Source organism: Capra hircus, chromosome 8, assembly GCF_001704415.2.
Source record: "Capra hircus breed San Clemente chromosome 8, ASM170441v1, whole genome shotgun sequence".
NCBI lineage: Eukaryota > Metazoa > Chordata > Mammalia > Artiodactyla > Bovidae > Capra > Capra hircus.
This window is the reverse complement of record NC_030815.1, coordinates 78,526,818-78,547,859: the sequence shown is the minus strand read 5'-3', so window position 1 is coordinate 78,547,859 and position 21,042 is coordinate 78,526,818.

Sequence of the window (21,042 nt, the reverse complement as noted above, 5' to 3'; positions counted from 1 at the left end):
AGGGGGCTTCAGGAGGAGCAGGGCTGTTCCCTTTAGGGGGCTTCAGTGGGAGCAGGGCTGTTCCCTTTAGGGGGCTTCAGTGGGAGCAGGGCTGTTCCCTTTAGGGGGCTTCAGGAGGAGCAGGGCTGCTCCCTTTAGGGGGCCTCAGTGGGAGCAGGGCTGTTCCCTTTAGGGGGCTTCAGTGGGAGCAGGGCTGTTCCCTTTAGGGGGCTTCAGGAGGAGCAGGGCTGTTCCCTTTAGGGGGCTTCAGTGGGAGCAGGGCTGTTCCCTCTAGGGGGCTTCAGTGGGTGCTGCCCATTCCTTGCCTTTTCTAGCCTCTATAGGTCACCCGCATTTCTCAGCTTGTGGCCTCTTCCTTCAACTGCAAACCTACCCCTCTAACTTCTGCTTCTGTTGTTACATCTCTTGATTCTGCATCTGATCCCCTGGCAGCCCTCATATAAGGAATCTTGTGATTTCACTGGACCCACGTGCATAATCACATCTGCAAATCTCCTTTACCTGTAAGGTAACACATTTGCAGGCTTCAGGGGTAAGGACGTGGATATTTTGGGTGTCATTATTCAGTCTCTATTTTCTGAACCTTCTCTGAATATTCTGTATATCTGAACAAAATGCCTAATGTTGCACTTGATAAGCAGGTTGAGATTGTTTACAACTCTGCATCCACTATTAGTGAATTCCACAAGGAAAGATATGTTGTGCTCTAGTCATGGCACTTAGCATAGAACCTGGCACAGGATAGGAGTTCAGAAAAGATTTCTGGATGTTTAATATACATGCAATCTTCAGTGTCCTTGTATATAATTGTATATGAGAAATATGTGTCTATACACAAATAGACATACATAGACATTTATTATATATTTGTAGATAGTGTTTTCAAGGGAATGTGTGTGTGTGTGCACTCAGTCATGTCCAACTCTTTGTGACCCTATGAACTGTAGCCCACCAGGCTCCTCTGTCCATGGGATTCTCCAGGCAAGAATCCTGGAGTGGGTGGCTTTTTCCTCCTCCAGGGAGTCTTTTCGACCCAGGGACTGAATCCACATCTCCTCCATCTCCTTCACTGGCAAGCAGATTCTTTCACCACTGAGGCACCTGGAAAGCCCTTTGAGGGAATGAGTGGGAAACATATGTATTGGGTGAATAATAATGATTTATTTAATCACCAAGTGAGATCAAAGAAGACTGTCTCCTTATAGTCTGTCTTTTGCTTTCATACTTCTGTTTCTACATTTTCCATCTTACGGTGGCCCAGACCACACACCGCACAGTGGATTCTCACATACCCTTTAACTGGCATCCTTGGGGAGAAAGGAATGCCTTCATCCTCTTTGTTGGAAGTGCGGGAAATAAAGCCCAAGGTGGCTGAGTGGCCAGACAAGTTGTGGAGGGATGAATACAGCATGGGGTGCTGGCCTCCCAAACCAGTGTTTGACCTCCTGGAGGCCAATGATGGGTGGTCAACCTCTCATCCAGGTGTACGTCGTTACCATGCTCTCCTCATTTGCATCACAGCTTTGGGAAACATTATTCCTTTGGCTGGAAATTTTCCATGCTTGATCTGTATTCAAAGGGAAAGGAAAGATAAAAATCAAAGAGAAAATGTTCTCTGCTTTGTAGCTAAATGAGAGGATGGTTTTTTGTGTGTGTTTAATATGCAAACAAAGAAAACAAATGGAATTTGTCTTCCTCATAGATAACAGAAGAACATCTGGAAATTACAAAATGAAACCTTCCATGTGTTACATTCTCCATGGAGAAATATGGGCCTACGAAGTTTGAGAAAAGAAAGCACTGGCATTACTCATACCTCTCAGGTCAGCTGCCCCAAAGCTTCATGAGGATCTCAATAGCATGACAGGCTCCATCGTGTTACATATTGGGGTGGCCAGAAACTTCTCACAGGTTTTCTGTAACTTATACAGGAAATCCGGAATGGACTTTTTGGCCAACCCAATATTCCTCCGCAATGGGGATGGGCTCCACAGAAATGAGGGCAGGATGGAGAGGAAGACTGGTTCATTATTAACTGTCTCAGGCTCACTGAAATGAGGCCAGTTCTCAGAGAAACCAGCTGGTGCTGGAGGTGAGAGTGGCACTCACTCTGGGACTCCCTCCAACCCTTCATCGTAGGAGAGCTTTTTCACAAAGTCATCTTTCTGCATCAGCCATCTTACCTCTGAGAAAAAGGATCAGTGAGGCGGTGTTTGCAACTTAGTGACAGTTCCTTGAAACAAAAATCTGCCCTCCCCTCACTCAGTCCTAGTGAAGACCATCTTTAATGTGGAGCGGGCAGCATCATTGCTCCAACTTTCTAGACAAGGACCCAGACTCCCCTCTGTACTCATTTACTAGCTGATATAACCCAACTTTCACTCCATGAGACAAAAGGTCAGTTCAGCTGCCTACCTGTATTCCTCTGGGTATCTAGCCAGCACCTCAAAAAACTTGCCATGGTTAGAATAGAGTTCATCTCCAGAGTCCAACATGTTGGACCTCAATACCTCAAAAATACTAGAACAGTCCACCTTGCCACATCTTTCCTGCTTCTGCCCTTGGCCAGGCGCCATCAGCTTTGGAAATACCATTAATAGCCCCTGAACTAGCCGGAGAGCTCTCATTCCATTCCCCACCCAGGAGCCAGGGAAGTCTTTAAAATCTGAGTCAGATGGTGTCAACTTTCCTGCTAAAAACATTTTAATGGCTTCGTGCCACACTTCAAAGTACAACCCAACCATGGCACATGTGGTCCTGGCTGATCAAGACCTTGGTTGCCTTCCTGCCTCTATCATACTCTCCATTCTTTTCCGTATTAAAAATAATTTTTATTGGATTATAGCTGCTTTGGGCTTCCCAGGTGGCTCAGTAGTAAAGAATCTGCCTGCCAATGCAGGAGATACAGGAGAAGCAGGTTCAAGCCCTGGGTTGGGGAGATCCCCTGGAGGAAGAAGATGCAACCCACTCCAGTATTCTTGCCTGGTAAATCCCACAGAGGAATTTGGTGGGCTACAGTCCATGGGGTCACAGATAGTCGGCCACGACTGAATGACTGAGCATGCCCATTTTATAGTTGCTTTACTATGTTGTGTCAATTTCTACTGTACAGCAAGGTGAATCAGCTATATACATATATCCCCTCTTTTTTTGGATTTCCTTCCCATTTAGGTTGCCAGAGAGCATTGAGCAGAGTTCTCTGTGCTACACAGCGGGTTCTCATTACTTACCTATGAATAATAGCACATAAATATAAATCCCAGTCTCCTAATTCATCCCATCTCTCCCCCCACCCCCCCCCCATACCCATACATTTGTTTTCTTTGTCTGTGTCTCTATTCCATTCTTCCTTCTACTCCAGTCACACTGGCTTTTCTGCTCCTCCATCCCCTCCCTGTTCACTCCCCACCCATTCCAAGGCCTTTGTTCATCCTGCTCATCTGCTTAGACTTCTCTGAGATCTTTGCAGGGCTGGTACTTCCAGGTCTCATTTCCAGTACAGTCTCCTTGGGTCTTCTGATCACCTAACCCCAGGGACTCCCTCAGTGCATTTCCTTGTTCCCCACAATCTGACTCCCCAGTAGAAACTCAGGTTCATGTGCTGAACCAGGGCTCTGGCTCACTGCCCTCTGCCTTCCCAGAACCTAGAATGATGCCTGGGTCAGAAAGTGCCAACTGGGCCAGGAATGGAATCAGGAGTCTCCCTGGGGCAGTAACCTTGGATGGGTCTCAGAATCAGAAGACCACAGTCCACCTCTGATTGTCCTGTGGGAGCCATTCATTTCCCCTGGGCTGCAGGGCTTCATCCATCTTGTTACATCACTATAATGCTCACTGTAGTAGAGTTAACAATGCTTGATATCAGCTGGTTGCTGTGTGGATTAGATAAGGTCACACATGTGATGGTTCTGAACACACCACAAATGGTCGTGGTGCATTTTCTATCTCTTTCTGAACACAAGGCTAACAAGGTAAGAATTTCATGGACTTAATGTCTCATGAGCTGGTTGCAACTAACTTCTTGGCCTCAGACTTACCTTGCTCATCATATTGAAGACATATGGATGGCTAACAAACACATGAAAAGATGCTCAACATCACTCATTATCAGAGAAATGCAAATCAAGACCACAATGAGGTACCATTTCACACCAGTCAGAATGGCTGCAATCCAAAAGTCTACAAGCAATAAATGCTGGAGAGGGTGTGGAGAAAAGGGAACCCTCTTACACTGTTGGTGCGAATGCAAACTAGTACAGCCACTATGGAGAACAGTCTGGAGATTCCTTACAAAATTGCAAATAGAACTGCCTTATGAGCCAGCAATCCCACTGCTGGGCATACACACTGAGGAAACCAGAATTGAAAGAGACACATGTACCCCAATGTTTATCGCAGCACTGTTTATAATAGCCAGGACATGGAAACAACCTAGATGTCCATCAGCAGATAAATGGCTAAGAAAGCTGTGGTACATATACACAATGGAGTATTACTCAGCCATTAAAAAGAATACATTTGAATCAGTTCTAATGAGATGGATGAAACTGGAGCTGATTATACAGAGTGAAGTAAGCCAGAAAGAAAAACACCAATACAGTATACTAACACATATATATGGAATTTAGAAAGATGGCAATGACGACCCTGTATGCAAGACAGCAAAAAAGACACAGATGTGTATAGCGGACTTTTGGACTCAGGGGGAGAGGGAGAGGGTGGGATGATTAGGGAGAATGGCATTGAAACACGTATACTAGCATGTAAGAAACAAATCATCAGTTTATGTTCAATGCAGGATACAGGATGCTTGGGGCTGGTGCACAGGGATGATCCAGAGAGATGATATGGGGTGGGAGGTGGGAGGGGGGTTCAGGATTGGGAACTCATGTACACCCGTGGTGGATTCATGTCAATGTATGGCAAAACCAATACAGTATTGTAAAGTAAAATAAAGTAAAAATAAAAATTAAAAATAAACAAATAAATAAAAGTCATCTCAGAGTGTATGTCAGATGGCACCTGGTCTAAATAATAACACAGGTAGTCACAGGATCCGCCAGGTAATTGTGCACATACAGGACCTCAGTAAAGGGACACGGATGGCAAATGAGATGAGATTTTTACCAGAGGTGAGAGAGAAACAGGGGCTTCCCTGGGGACTCAGTCAGTAAAGAATCAGCCTGTGATGCAGGTCGAGCCTGCCTGCAAAGCAGGAGCTCTAGGTTTGATCTCTGGGTAGGGAAGATCCCCTTGGTTTGCAACCCACTCCAGTATTTCTGCCTGGAGAATCCCATGAACAGATGACCCTGGCAGGCCGCAGTCCACAGGGTAGCAAGAATTGGCAACAACTTAGCAAATAAGCCACCGCCACCACCAAGAAAGAAATGGAAGTGGCATTTATTGAACAGCTATTCATTTCATCTGATGTGAACACAAAATTTCAGATATCACAGTACTCTCAGTTGTGGGCATCATTGTCCTGATTTTACAGATTGAGAAAACCGAGGCCAAAAATGATTGTGCAAAGAATATACATGTTGTGAAGGCTTTTGCTACATACTTCATGACTTATTAAAAAACTTGCTCACTAACAGTTAATCTCCCCACACCCTTGCAGAATTCACTTTTTGAGGGTGTAGGTGAAAGACATTTAACATTTACCTTTAATTAATTCAGTCAATATATCAGGAATTTAGCAGCTGGTTAATAGCAAGTAGTGACAAAACATATTTTTTAAAGTTTAAAATAAGTTGTCTTGGGCATTTTCTAGCAACTTAAAGCCATGAGAATGTATGTGAATCATCAAAACACTTTTGTAAAGACTGTAGGAAGGTTATTGGGGATTTCACTGTTTCTTCCTTGAGCCCAATTAGAAAGAGTTTGCAAGATGTGGAAGCTGAAGAGAAGATACCCAAATCGTCCATTTTACTTTCTTATTGGTCACAGGAACTACATTTTCACAAGCAGAGGGCTGGTTTTCCTTTTCAATCAAAGTATTATGACACCAGCTCCACTCTGGTGGGTGGTAATGTCTCAACTGTCCTCGAAGGGAAAATTGATCTTCTTTTCATCTGCTCTGTTTCCTTCATCAGTTCCTGAATTGTTTTCCACTCTTAAATCCATCTTAAATCATTTCTGCTCTTACCTGCTAGTTGCTCAGTCATGTCCAACTCTTTGTAACCCCACGGACTGTACCCTGCCAGGTTCCTCTGTCCATGGAATTCTCCAGGCAAGAATCCTGGAGTGGGTTGCCATTTTCTTCTCCAAGGGATCTTTCTAACCCAGGGATCGAACCCAGGGATCGAACCCAGGTTTCCTGCAGTGCAGGTAGATTCTTTCCCACATGAGTTACCAGGGAAGCCCCACTCGTCTATCCACTCTTATATCATTTCCACTCTTAAATCCACTCTTAAGTCATTTTTCCACTCTTAAATCATTTCCGGCACACGGTTGGTCTTGCCAGAGGAATCATAGTGCCTGCTAACCACTGGTCCTGTAGCAGTTCATCAGCTGTGATTCTAGTTGCAAGAGCCACTTTTACAGGTTCTTTCAAAATGCTTTTAACACATCACTTACAAAATCCCCAAGTGGATCTTCAAAACATAGTTAGTTATCCCTTTCTTACTAAGTCAAAAATTTCTCTTCTGAGCTTGCTATAAAGTGTGGTTCCCACATAATAACATGCCCTTGTGCATCTCTGATCCAATGTCACGCATGACTATAGCCGTGGGGATTGATGACTGCAGGGTTCCCACTTGTGCTTCACAGCGTTGCTTCCCCACAGCTAAGCCACAATTGCCTTGATGCTGAAGTTGGTAGCATCAATAAAGCTGCTTTAAACCATTGCGCTTTCCAGCTTCAGATCTCCGTATATCCTGTTGTGAAGATATGCTCTAGCTGATAGGAGCGAGGCTTTGGATGATCAACCTGGACTCATCTCTGAATTTCTTTGAGTTCTCCCTCTCACAAAGCTCCATCACAAGGTGCATTCACTTAGGCCTCTCAGACACTTGCTTCTGGCATGCAGCGTGTTCCTGTTTCATACTTTTTAAGAAGCTCACCTCTAGTCCAAGAAACTTGATAGTGGAGCTTCTAGCCAGTCTCCTTTTACCCCTTTAGTCTCTGTTTCCTTACCTGCAACTTCAGGGACCACATCAAAGTTCCCTTGTCCCAATAATCTCCCAAGGCACAACTTTCCTGAAGAGCTGCTCCATCTCCCATCTTTAGTTGGTCAACTTCTCCTTCTGAAAATATCCCTGAAACCCTCGTTGTTGAGGTGCTTCTCTCTTTGCATTTGGAGTTCCTAAGGGCTCTTCCATGAGAATGAAGTGGCCCTTTGGTGATTGGGAGGGCAATGAATTTGCTGTGAGGCCCCACATAGATGGGATTAGAGGATGAGACCTGAATCTTCAGTATTTAGCAAATCTTTCCCAGAGGCCATGTCTCTGTGGGTAATTTTTTCTTCTTTTTTTTCTCTCTGGCGAAATTATGAATTTGGAGCCGCTCATGCTTGGTAATTTGACATTTCTTCCACCAATGGGAGGAAACTTTGTTCACAAGAACATACATGAAGTCCCATCTTTCCGAGCCTTAGCAACACTTGAGACATTCGATGGATTTTCTAATGAAGGGCTATTTCTTTAACGTTGTAGCAAAAGCAACTTGAAAAGGAGGGTGTTTCTGTTTGAGGAAGAAGGATAAGGTGAGTTGATGACTGATGGGTGAGGTTCATAGTTTAACGATGGGTTACACTCATCTTATAGCAGCAACTTTCAACTTTCAAAGTGGTTCATGTCCCTGGGTTGGAGGTAGACTCAGAATAGACAGAGTGGAGGCAAGAAGGTGCAGGTGAAGGGGAGATATCAGAGACCACCCCAAACATGAGACCCTGTCCCAGGAGAGACCAGGAGACTGGAATAGACAAGAGAGGGTTGGCTTGGTTTCTCTGCAGTGACACCCTGATTCTGAGGGCCCTGCCTTTCCTTTTCCAGTCTGTAAAGACAAGGGGGTAAAGGAGGCAGGTCATTTAAGATTAGGTGGAAGGGCTGTGGGTAGAGTGATTTTCCTTAGAAGGGGCTCTAGGTAGATAGATACCAAATGACATGGCATAATGGAGTTTATCAAGAGCATGGGCTAACCAGGGAAGGAAAAAAAAAAAAAAACTTAGAAAATTATGTACACATTTATACAATAAAAGCTAGATTAAAGTTTAAGATATTAAATGAAAACATGAAAACCACACATTAACTCTAGTCTTTAGGCACACTACTGGAAGAATTAAATTCTCCAGTTATAAAGAATATAATTTCTCATCTTAGGTCTGGACCAAATATTTCAAGGACCAGAATAGTTTTAGTTGACAGAGGGCAGGTCTAAGAAAGGGACTGTGTTGTAAACAATGCTTTGTTTGTTTTCTTACTTTACTAAATACCAGTACCATCTTTAACACTAGAAGCAGAGTCATTCATGACTTTAAATCTAATTAGACCAGAGACTCAAACATCAGAAAACCCAGAACCCTTGATATTGTTTTTAACAATGATGTGATTGGATTTAACACTAATGGCAAAAACAACAAAGGCAAAAATGAAACAAACAAAACACCCCAAAATAAGGGGGACTATGCGTGTGTTAGTTGCTCAATCATGTACTACTGTTTGTGACCCCATATTCTGTAGCCTGCCAGATTCCTCTGTCCATGGAATTCTTTAGGCAAGAATACTGGAGTGGGTTGCCATTCCCTTCTTCAGGGGATCTTCCTGACTCAGGGATTGAACCTGTGTCTCCTGCCTGCCTGAATTGCAGGCAGATTCTTTACCATCTGAGCCACCAGAGAAGCCCAAGTGGGACTATATCAAGGGATTAATAGCTAAAATATTTGAAGAACTCATAAAAACTCAGAAAAAAATCCAACTAAAAACTGGCAAAAATTTTTCCCAAAGAAGACACACAAATGACCAGCAGGTTTTGAAAAGGTGCTCAATATCACTAACCATCAGGGAAATGTAAGTCAAAAACCACACCTGTTAGAACAGTTATTACCAAAAGACAAGAAATGAAAGTGTTGGGGAGGTTATGGAGAAAAATGAACCCTCCTACACTGTTGGTGAGAAGGCAATGGCACCCCACTCCAGTACTCTTGCCTGGAAAATCCCATGGATGGAGGAGCCTGGTAGGCAGCAGTCCAAGGGATCGCTAAGAGTCGGACACGACTGAGCGACTTCATTTTTCACTTTCATGCATTGAAGAAAGAAATGGCAACCCTTTCCAGTGTTCTTGCCTGGAGAATCCCAGGGATAGAGGAGCCTTGTGGGCTCTTGTCTATGGGGTCGCACAGAGTCGGACACAACTGAAGCGACTTAGCAGCAGCAGCAGCAGCAGCACTCTGTTGCTGGGAATGTAAATTGGTGCAGCCACTATGGAAAACAGTATGAAGTTTTCTCAAAAAACTAAAAATAGACTTACCATATGAACCAGCAATCTCACTACTGCTGAAGGGAATCAAATCACTATTATAACTGCAGTTATGTTCATTGTAGCATTATTCACAATAGCCAAGACACAGAAACACCTAAGCATCAATAAACTGATGGATGAATAAAGAAAATGTGATATATGTGTATGCATACACACACACACACACACACACACACACACACACATACACAATGGAATAGTATTCAGTTTTAAAGAAGAAGGAAACCCTACCATTTTGAACAACATAGATGAAACTTAAGGGCATTATAGTAAGTGAATTGAGTCAGAGAAAGACAAACACCGTATGATCTCAGTTTTATTATATGGAATCACAAACAGTCAACAAACCAAGTTCATAGGTGTAGAGAACAGATTGCTGGTTGCCAGAGGTTGGGGGTGGCAGGTGGGCAAAATAGGTGAAGGTAGTCAAAAGGTACAAACTTCCTCTTATAAGATGTATAAGTCCTGGGGTTGTAATGTATAGGATGGCGACTATAGTTAATAATACTGTACTGTGTATTTGAAAGTTGTTAAGCGAGTGGAGTTTAAAAGTTCTTTTCATAAAAAAGGTTTAACTATGCAGTGATGGAAGTTACTAGACTTTGTAATGACCCGCTCACAGTGTGTACATGTGCCGAATTATTGCGATGTGCTCCTAAAACTAATGCAATATATTATGTCAATTATTAATATTCTCAATTAAAACTAATAAAAGAGAAAACCCAGAAGCAATTAAGGGAACCTATCCTTAAGGTTTGACCACTTCCAATTTGCCTTGATTCATGGACCTGACATTCCAGGTTCCTATGCAATATTGCTCTTTACAGCATCGGACCTTGCTTCTGTCACCAGTCACATCCACAGCTGGGTATTGTTTTTACTTTGGCTGTATCGCTTCATTCTTTCTGGAGTTATTTCTCCACTGATCTCCAGTAGCATATTGGGCACCTACTGACCCGGGGAGTTCCCCTTTCAGTATCCTATTATTTTGCTTTTTCATACTGTTCATGGGGTTCTCAAGGCAAGAATATAGAAGTGGTTTGCTATTCCCTTCTCCAGTGGACCACATTCTGTCAAACAATGCTCAAACTAACACACAATTGCACTCATCTCACACGCTAGTAAGGTAGTGCTCAAAATTCTCCAAGCCAGGCTTTAGCAGTACGTGAACCGTGAACTTCCAGATGTTCAAGCTGGTTTTACAAAATGCAGAGGAACCAGAGATCAAATTGCCAACATCTGCTGGATCATGGAAAAAGCAAGAGAGTTCCAGAAAAACATCTATTTCTGCTTTATTGACTATGCCAAAGCCTTTAACTGTGTGGATCACAATAAAGTGTGGAAAATTCTGAAAGAGATGGAAATACCAGACCACTTGACCTGCTTCTTGAGAAATCTGTATGCAGGTCAGGAAGCAACAGTTAGAACTGGACATGGAAGAACCGACTGGTTCCAAATAGAAAAAGGAGTATGTCAAGGCTGTATATTGTCACCCTGCTCTTTTAACTTATATGCAGAGTACATCATGAGAAATGCTGGACTGGAAGAAACACAAGCTGGAATTAAGATTGCCGGGAGAAATATCAACAACCTCAGATATGCAGATGACATCACCCTTATGGCAGAAAGTGAAGAGGAACTCAAAAGCCTCTTGATGAAAGTGAAAGAGGAGAGTGAAAGAGTTGGCTTAAAGCTCAACATTCAGAAAACTAAGATTATGGCATCTGGTCCCATTATTTCATGGGAAATAGATGGAAAAACAATGGAAACAGTGTCAGACTTTATTTTTGGGGGCTCCAGGTGGTGACTGCAGCCATGAAATTAAAAGATGCTTACTCCTTGGAAGGAAAGTTATGACCAACCTAGATAGTATATTGAAAAGGAGAGGCATTACTTTGCCAACAAAGTCCATCTAGTCAAGGCTATGGTTTTTCTAGTAGTCAAGTATGGATGTGAGAGTTGAACTGTGAAGAAAGCTGAGCACCGAAGAATTGATGCTTTTGAACTGTGGTGTTGGTGAAGACTCTTGAGAGTCCCTTGGACTGCAAGGAGATCCAACCAGTCCATCCTAGAGGAGATCAGTCCTGGGTGTTCATTGGAAGGACTGATGCTGAAGGTGAAACTCCAATACTTTGGCCACCTCATGCGAAGAGTTGACTCATTGGAAAAGACCCTGATGCTGGGAGAGATTGGGGGCAGTAGGAGAAGGGGATGACAGAGGATAAGATGGCTGGATGGCATCAGTGACTCGATGGACATGAGTTTGAGTGAACTCCGGGGGTTGATGATAGACAAGGAGGCCTGGCATGCTGTGATTCATAGGGTCACAAAAAGTCGGATATGACTGAGTGACTGAACTGAACTGAACTGATTCTTAAGGTTTTACTCCTCTAAAACCAGACTTCAACAACACAAGTGGCAACTCTACACATGGACATCACCAGATGTCAATACTGAAATCAGATTGATTATATTATTTGTAGCTGAAATTGGAGAAGCTCTATACAGCCAGCAGAAAGAAGACCAGGAACTGACTGTTGCTCAGATCATGAACTCCTTACTGCAAAATTCAGACTTAAATTGAAGAAACTAAGGAAAACCACTAAAACACTCAGGTATGACCTAAATCAAATCCCTTACGATTATACAGTGGAAGTGGCAAATAGATGCAAAGGATTAGATCTGATAGACAGGTGGGCGGAGAACTATGACAGAGGTTTGTGACGTTGTGCTAAAGAACTGTGGATAGAGGTTTGTTACATCATACAGAAGACATTGATCAAAACCATCCCCAAGAAAAAGAAATGCAACAAGGTAAAATAGTTGTCTGAGGAGGCCTTACAAAGAGATGAGAAAAGAAGAGAAGCAAAAGGCAAAGGAGAAAAGGAAAGATATACCACCTGAATGCAGAGTTCCAAAGAATAGCAAGAAAAGAGATAAGAAAACCTTCCTAACTGATCATTGTGAAGAAATAGAGGAAAACAATAGAATGGGAAATACCAGAGATCTCTTCAAGAAAATCAGATATACCAAGGGAATATTTCATGCAAAGATGGGCACAATAAAGGACAGAAATGGTATGGACCTAACAGAAGCAGAAGATATTAAGAAGAGGTGGCAAGAATACACAGAAGAACTATAGAAAAAAAATCTCAATTATCTAGATAACCATGATGGTGTGGTCAATCACCTAGAGCCAGAACCAGACACAGGTATCAAATATTTGTGCTAGTCCAGGTTGTTAGAGCAGCTGGACCACTAGGATATGTACATGTATATGTTTTTCACAGGACTTGACTGCACATTTGTGGGCTGCTATTGAAGCAGGTTGTGTGGGATTTTTGTTTTTGCTGGAGCCAAGTCCCCTGGCTGCTGAGGAAGAGGTGATTGTAGAGTGGAGAAGTACAAGGGCAAGCCAGAATCCTTGCAGAAAGAGGAGCACCAGAGGACAGACTGGAACCCATGTGATGCGAAGTATATGTAACAGTTTGCAACTTCTAGCCCCAAATTACTGATCCATCCCTCCTCTAACACCCCTTCCCCTTGGCAACCAAAAGTCTGTTCTGTAAGGACATTTATTTGTTAATTACATAGATAGTTTATATTCCAATGTGGGATGGAGAAGAATGCAATTGTCAGATATATGGAATCAATGTTACTAGAAAACGTGTCATAAAGGAGCTGATTAAAAGACTGAATTAACATATCAGAGATACTTAAATATATAAAGACATATAGCAATTTATATACAGATATAAAAATAAATGGCGATCTTTCCTTCCTTTCTCCTTTCTCCTGAGGGAAGAGTTGAAAAGAAAGAGTAACACTTGAGAGCAATGATGGATGAGAAGAGCATGGAAGAACAGATTAGGCCCCTCTCGTCTTGACATCCAGTTATAAAGAATCCCAGTTCTAACCCATTAGGTGGGCAGGAAATTCAGTCTTTTCCTGAAGCTACTTCTCTCATGATTTTCTTGGAACCTCCCATCATGTCTCTTGTCCCCTAGTTTTCTGTGAATCCCATTGGCTGGTGGATCGGGGCCCAACATTCCTCTGGGGATCTGAGGGTCTGTGGCTGTTAAGGCTGCTGCAGCTGGTGTGACCAAGGACTTGCAGGCCCACAATGTAGAGGAATTCCGGAGTTGTGTTTGTGCCTCAGTTCTCCTCTGACGCAGTAAGGAGGCTATGTTGCCTTTAGTGGTCCATTCAGTCTTCATAGGTGTGTGCAGAGTGTTAAGGGGTGCTGTAGGTGCTCCAAGGCCAGGTGCCCTGTGCCCCGTGGTGCTGAGAACATGGATGTGGCTTATGCCTTTGCCACCACGACTGGGTATCCTACTGGATAATCTGGGGTCGGGGAGTTGGCTTCTCAGACATGCTCAGTGTTCCCAGTGATCTGCTTGTCTCTGTGGCTGTGACTGTCCGGGTGAAGGCTGGGCTCAAAAGCAGGCTGGGTGATCCCCTGGCAGTGCCAAATGTCCCTGAGTCTCTCTGCAGCCACTGCTCTCAGCGAATTTGCAGAGTCTGATGACCTGAACAGCCTCGGGAGAATGGGAGACACATTCCTTCTTTCTGCGTTATGTTCAACAGCATGTGGTCCAGGTCAAAAGATTTCAGTTCTTTGGTTTAATCACTGTGCTGTGTTGTGCTTAGTCACTCTGTCATGTCTGACTCTTTGCGACCCCGTGGGCGGTAGCCTGCCAGGCTCTTCTGTCCATGGGGATTCTTCAGACAAGCATACTGGAGTGGGTTGCCATGCCCTTCTCCAGGGGATCTTCCCAAGCCAAGGATCGAACCTAGGTCTCCTGAATCGCAGGCAGAATCTTTACCGACTAAGCCACCAGGGAATCCCTTAATCACTGTTGTTCTCTACAAATGGTGCATGTTCTGAAAAATTCATGATTTTTAAAAAGTACGAAAAGGAGGCTACAAATCAAACTAAATCCAACTATATCCCAGTCACTTGTGTTAATATTTTCTGAACATTAGAATGGATACATGTCTATGCATCTGGGTGTAGGTGCACACACATACATATACAGAAATAATTTCTGAAGCGTAGGAGTACACTACACATAGTGTTTTTTTAAAAAAATATATTATATATAATATTGATGGAAATCATATGAATGGTAGACGGATGTGACTGTTGGAAATGCTAAGTTTTAGATAACTTTTCCTGTCCCAAGAGATTGTTACAGCTCTTAAAACCCCAATGTTCATCGCAGCACTGTTTATAATAGCCAGGACATGGAAACAACCTAGATGTCCATCAGCAGATGAATGGATAAGAAAGCTGTGGTACATATACACAATGGAGTATTACTCAGCCATTAAAAAGAATACATTTGAATCAGTTCTGTTGAGATGGATGAAACTGGAACCGATTATACAGAGTGAAGTAAGCCAGAAAGAAAAACACCAATACAGTATACTAACACATATATATGGAATTTAGAAAGATGGCAATGATGACCCTGTATGCAAGACAGCCAAAAAGACACAGATGTGTATAGCAGACTTTTGGACTCAGAGGGAGAGGGTGGGATGATTAGGGAGAATGGCATTGAAACATGTATACTATCATGTAAGAATCGAATCACCAGCCTATGTCTGATGCAGGATACAGCATGCTTGGGGCTGGTGCACAGGGATGACCCAGAGGGATGTTGTGGGGAGGGAGGTGGGAGGGGAGTTCATGTTTGGGATCGCATGTACACCCGTGGTGGATTCTTGTCAATGTATGGCAAAACCAATACAGTATTGTAAAGTAAAATAAAGTAAAAATAAAAATTAAAAAATTAAAAAAAATTATTATGAAATATTTGCATATGCAAGAAGTATAAATAACAGACACTATGTCTCCACCACCGCCAGGCTAGAAAGTGAAATGTTGCAGTTTAAAGTCACCCTCTGCTCCTGCAGCCAGGCTCCTGGGCAAGGACAAGCTCTGGCACCAGCTGGTTTGTGGGCCTGGAGCCCATGACCCCTCCAAAGTGCCATTAAGCAAAAATCACAGGCCCAAGATGGTGTTGTTTGCACTAAAGTCCGTGATACCAAAGCTAGATCTAGTACCAAAGCTGAATTGCAGACCTTCTCCAGAAATGTAATCTTAATCAACCAGTTTGGAATTTTCTGGTCAGCACCGATGAGATCACTTGTCAGGTGGATCCTCTTCACCCCGAACCCACCTTCTGAGGAAGAAGAGGCAACCTGCTTGTTAAACCCCATGCTCTTCCCTGCCCTCCAGAAAGAAGGTGTCCTGGCTCCCAAAAACACTTTTTTTCTTTTACTAATGGTTTCCTTGCCCACCTCCCCCACCTCTTTTCTATAAAAGCCTTCCATTTTGTACCATTCTTGGGAGCTGAATGTTCTTCAAGTTGCTGGACTGAATGCTGTCCAATTCAGCAATTGTTGGATAAAGCCAATTAGAGCTTCAAACATGTACTCACTATGCTGTTTTTGACAGTGTCCAGAGTGGGTTCCAATGCCTCCGCCTGCACACTGAGTTCCTTCTTTGCCAGGTAGGAGGCAGGTGACCTAGTAGCTTGTGCTCTGGGTTACCAGGGAATCTCCTGTCCCTTAGAAAAATCAGTTTGGTGGCCCCCCAGCGACCATCCAGAGTTGCCAGTCACATCAGAAGTGCACTTTCAGAGAGCCAGAGCCAATGGACAGATTTCACCCCCTAAAGGCTCCTTCTCCAAGCCTTTGTTGCTGACTTGAGCTTATTCAGATGTCCTAAAGGGCGGACCTCACTATTTTTGGACGTCCTTACCTGTTAGTTTTGAGTTTATGAGTTCCTCAGGCCTATTAAGTTTGCCATCAATTGCTTCGTTACTAAATTTAGCATGATTTGACCTTCTGGTGGCACTGCTCTGGTTTATAGGAACTGCTAAGTGCTGTGCTTAGTTGCTCAGTTGTGTCCAACTCTTTGCAACCCCATGGACTGCAGCCCACCAGGCTCCTCCATTCATGGGATTTTCCAGACAAGAGTCCTGGAATGGATTGCCATTTCCTTCTCCAGGGATCTTCCCAACCTAGGAATCGAATCCAGGTCTCCTGCACCGTGGGCAGATTCTTTACTGTCTGGGCCACCAGGAAAGCCCATGAATACTGGAGTGGGTAGCCTATCCCTTCTCCAGGGGATCTTTCCAGCCCAGGAATCGAACAAGGGTCTCGTGCATTGCAGGCAGATTCTTTACCAGCTGAGCTACCAGGGAAGCCCAGGAATTGCTATAGATTCAATTATATATATTTATTCTATTATTTTAGTAGGATTTTGCAGGGAGAAAAGGTAAAAATTTGTATTCTGTTGGGTATTTTGAATAGAAAGTCTCATTCTATTTTTTATAGAATCTGTATCTATCTATAGATATAGCTGGAACAATAGAGAATATATAGAGCAATGAGAAGAAAAGCAAGAGTTATTTAAAAAATAGTGAAAGATTTTGAATTTTTATGGGTGTCTCTCAATTTAGTGGGGATTCCCAGATGGCTCAGTGGTAAAGAATCCTCCTGCCAGGGCAGGAGACGCAGGAGACATGGGATTGATCCCTAGGTCAGGAAGATGCCCTGGAGAAGGAAATGGCAACCCACTCCAGTATTCCTGTCTAGAAAAATCCTATGGACAAAGGAACCTGGTGAGCCACAGGCCATGGGGTTGCAGAGACAGACACGACTGAGCGACTAAGCACATACTCCATTTAGTAATCATGCTTCCAACCTTGCATCTTAAATACATTTACTAAATTGTTACTAGTATCTTTATTTTTTCAGGTGACTTATTACCTTTCTCTCTTAAAAAATTATTATATTATTTTTTCAGTTTTATTGAGATATATTTGACTAATAAAATTTAAGATATTTAAAATGCACCAAATGACGATTTGACAGATACACTGTGAAAGACTTCTTCCCCCAACTGAGTTCATTAACACATTCAGGTGGTTTACTAAGGATGTCCCTTGGCATTTGATGACAGGGGGCTGAAAAGTGCATTGCATGGAGGGCTGAAGGGTGGGTTGGGAAGGGTGGTCAAATTTGGACTGAGAATTTGCTACACCTATTTCTTAATCACTCTGAGTTGATTGAGGTAATCTTAAAGTTGTCTGGGGGACTCTAGGAACTGGATGTCAGTTTCAGACCTCCAGTTCTGGGCTGGATATTTTCTTTACCTGTCTGGAGGAGGGGAGAGTTCTGCTCTCTTCTTAGTAATGATGAACCTGACTGAACAAATGGGCTTTCTTGTCCTCCAGCTCCCTCTTGGCTTCAGCTGATGTGTTGAGAGGGAGGAGAGTGAGGTTGGGGTATTTGCTCTCTTGGATTCCTGCTCCTGCGGGCTGGCCTTGGATGGCTGTGCCCTTTGACAGCTGTGCCCTTTGACAGAAGAGTATAGTATCTCTTAAGATGACATCCTCTATAGGACTTCTGCCTTCTGGCAGGTAACTACACCTTCCTCTCTTTCCTTGAGTTCTGAGTTTCTAGCCTCAGTGACACTAGTTTGGAGGACTGCACTATTCCCCATGTTTTCTCTGCAAAATTTTAAGTAGTTCTTTTATTTAATATTTGCTGAATTATCCCAATTTGAGCATGTCATCTCTTTCCTATCAGAAGCTTGACTGTTTCCCATCTATGAAAAAGTGTTGTTAATTAAGCATAATACTAATGACATAGTTCTAAGAGGATGAAGGAGAAAATATGACACATTTTCACACTTCAGCATGTGCAGTATTGATGTACTTGCTTTGATTTTCTTTTTTTTCCCCAAGCCTTGTGATCCTGGACAGGCAAGCAAAACCTCAACTACAGCTGCAGAACAGACAGATCAGCATTGAATTTTCCAATTTGGGGTTGAAATTCCTTCCCTTCATTACTCTGCAATCATATATAATGTATAATGCATATAAAGGTACTTCTGGGACACTTAAGAAGTCCCTTTTCCTCCCATGCTGCCTGGCTTACTGAGAGTCAAGGAATCTTCTCAGGGAAGGCATAGATTCCTGGTGTTCAGTGATTTGGGCTAAATTTCAGCTGCACTTATATTGGCAGGCAAGTCTGAGAGATGCTCAGATCAGCAGGAATTTAGCTTAAGGGAGTGACTTACCTTTACGTGGTAGATAAACAACTCTTACAGGGTTGTGCAAACTGGATTCCACTGGCAGATCATGGGCTCCTTAGGGCAAGGATTTTAGTTGATTCACTCTGTACTCTTAATCTCACAAGTATCTGGCAAGAGATACCCAGTCAGTGCTCATTGGATGAGCAGGGTGGACTTAGGTCTCCAGGGACCACAGGAAACCATCTCTTCATCCTCCTGCCGCCTGTGAGCCAACAACAAAGCACAAAAGCTCTCCAGTGTGAGCGAGGAGAGCCTTCTAAAGCTTATTTATCTACACATGTAAAATCTTTCTCTAAATGAATGATACATAATTGCAGTTTAAGCTAATTTTATGGGACAGAAACAAAAACGAATGACAAGACACTTATAATAGCTCTTTTTATATCTGAAGGCTTTCAGACCTTCTCTGGCTTCTTTCTTTTCTTTGTGGACTTAATTATCTCAATTTCTTAAAAGATTTCTCAGAACTCATACAGTAGAGTAGGATGAAATTGGCTAAAGACATTTGAATTTATATTCCACCTATTTAGGGACAATGTTTCTTAGAATTATTGCATTTTACAACAGTTCAACATGTTCAAGAATCAAAATGGCTCATGAGCTAGTCCTTGAAATTGGGTTGCCTCCTTGTAGCCACCTAATTTTCCTTTAGTAGGGTAGATGGATGGCAAGACAGGATTCGTCAAAGGTAAACAATTTCTTTTTCTTGGCTGTGCTGGATCTCTGATGCTTTGCTTGGGCTTTCTCTAGTTCTGTTGAGTGGGGTCTACTCATTGTTGCAGTGCTCAGATTTCTCATTGCAGTGGCTTCTCTTGTTGCAAAGCACAAGCTCTAGGGGCCACTGGCTTCAGTAGTTGTGGGGCGTGGGCTTAGCTAAAAAAAAAAAAACAGGAAAAAAATAAGTAAGTCTTCCTTTTTGATGAACTGAACTGAATCAGGGGCTCTGAGCAATCATCAGCACAACTAGCCTAGATGCCTAAGAGAACTGATGAAGAAAGCACATGTTGATTTTCTGGCCCCCATTTGGGTGGTGGCCTTGGAGTCAACCTTAGTGGGTGTGGCAAGTACTTACCTTCAGGTCTGGGTGGGTGTTCATGGTCTAAAGGTAGAGCCAGATAGTCTCAGGGAAGTTGGTAGGCCTTAGGATCCATTCACCCAATGCACAGGCCTTAATTAAAAGACAAACTGAATTATGGCCTACATCTGGATTGGGTTGGAAATAATTTTGTTTTATAAACAAAAGACTCTGGATTTAAAGCTTAGTTTGGATAGAGACTGGGATAAAAGAAGCCTAAAAGTCTAGGTGTCTGCTGAAACCATGGCTTTCACACTGTAAAAGAGGGGAGTGATTTTTGGAGGGGACAGACTCCCTGGGGGCTTCCCTGGTGGCTCAGATGGTAAAGAATCTGCCTGTAATGCAGGAGACCCAGGTTTCATCCCCGGGTTGGGAAGATCCCCTGGAGAAAGGAATGGCAACTAAGTCCTGTATTCTTGCCTGGAGAATTCCATGGACAGAGGAGCCTGGTGGTCTACAGTCTGTGGGGTCGCAAGGAGTAGGACATGACTGAGCAACTAACACTCAGGCACTCTTAGATAGGAGGGCCAGGGAGAAAGAGAAGGAGAGAAAGGAAGACGGGAAAGGAAGAGCTGATAAATCAGGATCAGGGTCCAAGGGTGTAGGGCAGTCAACAGATTTTTAGCAATGATGACACTCAAAGCGTGAGTACAGGTTGTACACGGAACACACCACACTTCTAAGAAGAGCAATTCACTTTTCAGGTATGAATATTTGAGCTTGAGTATATATTATCATAGTTATCCACCAGATGTCAGTAAAGTGTCTCATTCTAACAATATAGGATGGTAAAGGCAATTTTCCAACAGACAAAAGTGTCTCGAGGAAGGGTGCTTTAAAAAGATTTGCACAAAGGAATAGTATGTGCTAGCAGAGCCCTGAGTCTCGGCTTCTTCACTTACTATTTAAATATCTTCTTTTCACATCCTCTCAAAAGAGAAAGAAAAGAAAAAAGAAGGAAAATACTCCCAAGTTTTCTACCTTACCATGAAGCCGTCACATCCATAACCTGGAAAACAACCTGACCAAATGAAGCACACCTTTTATTGTATTCAAGTGCATTCGATCCTTCTAAGAGCTTCTCCTATGGTCCATAATACATCATGGCTCACTTTGGATATTTATAATATGTATTCTATCATTATCTATGTTCGTGTCTGCTTCTCCTTGAAAATTGTAAACCTTTTTAAAATCAATAATTTTTGTATTTATTTAAGTTATGAATATATACATTTTAAAGTTAAGTATTACTATTGATCATATAATAAAAACCAGTGGCCACCTACCCCACCCCACTCTAGTTCTACTAGAACTACTCCTTGGATGTACCATTTCACCTCCTTTTCCTGTTTCTTTGACTCTCTACCTCTGT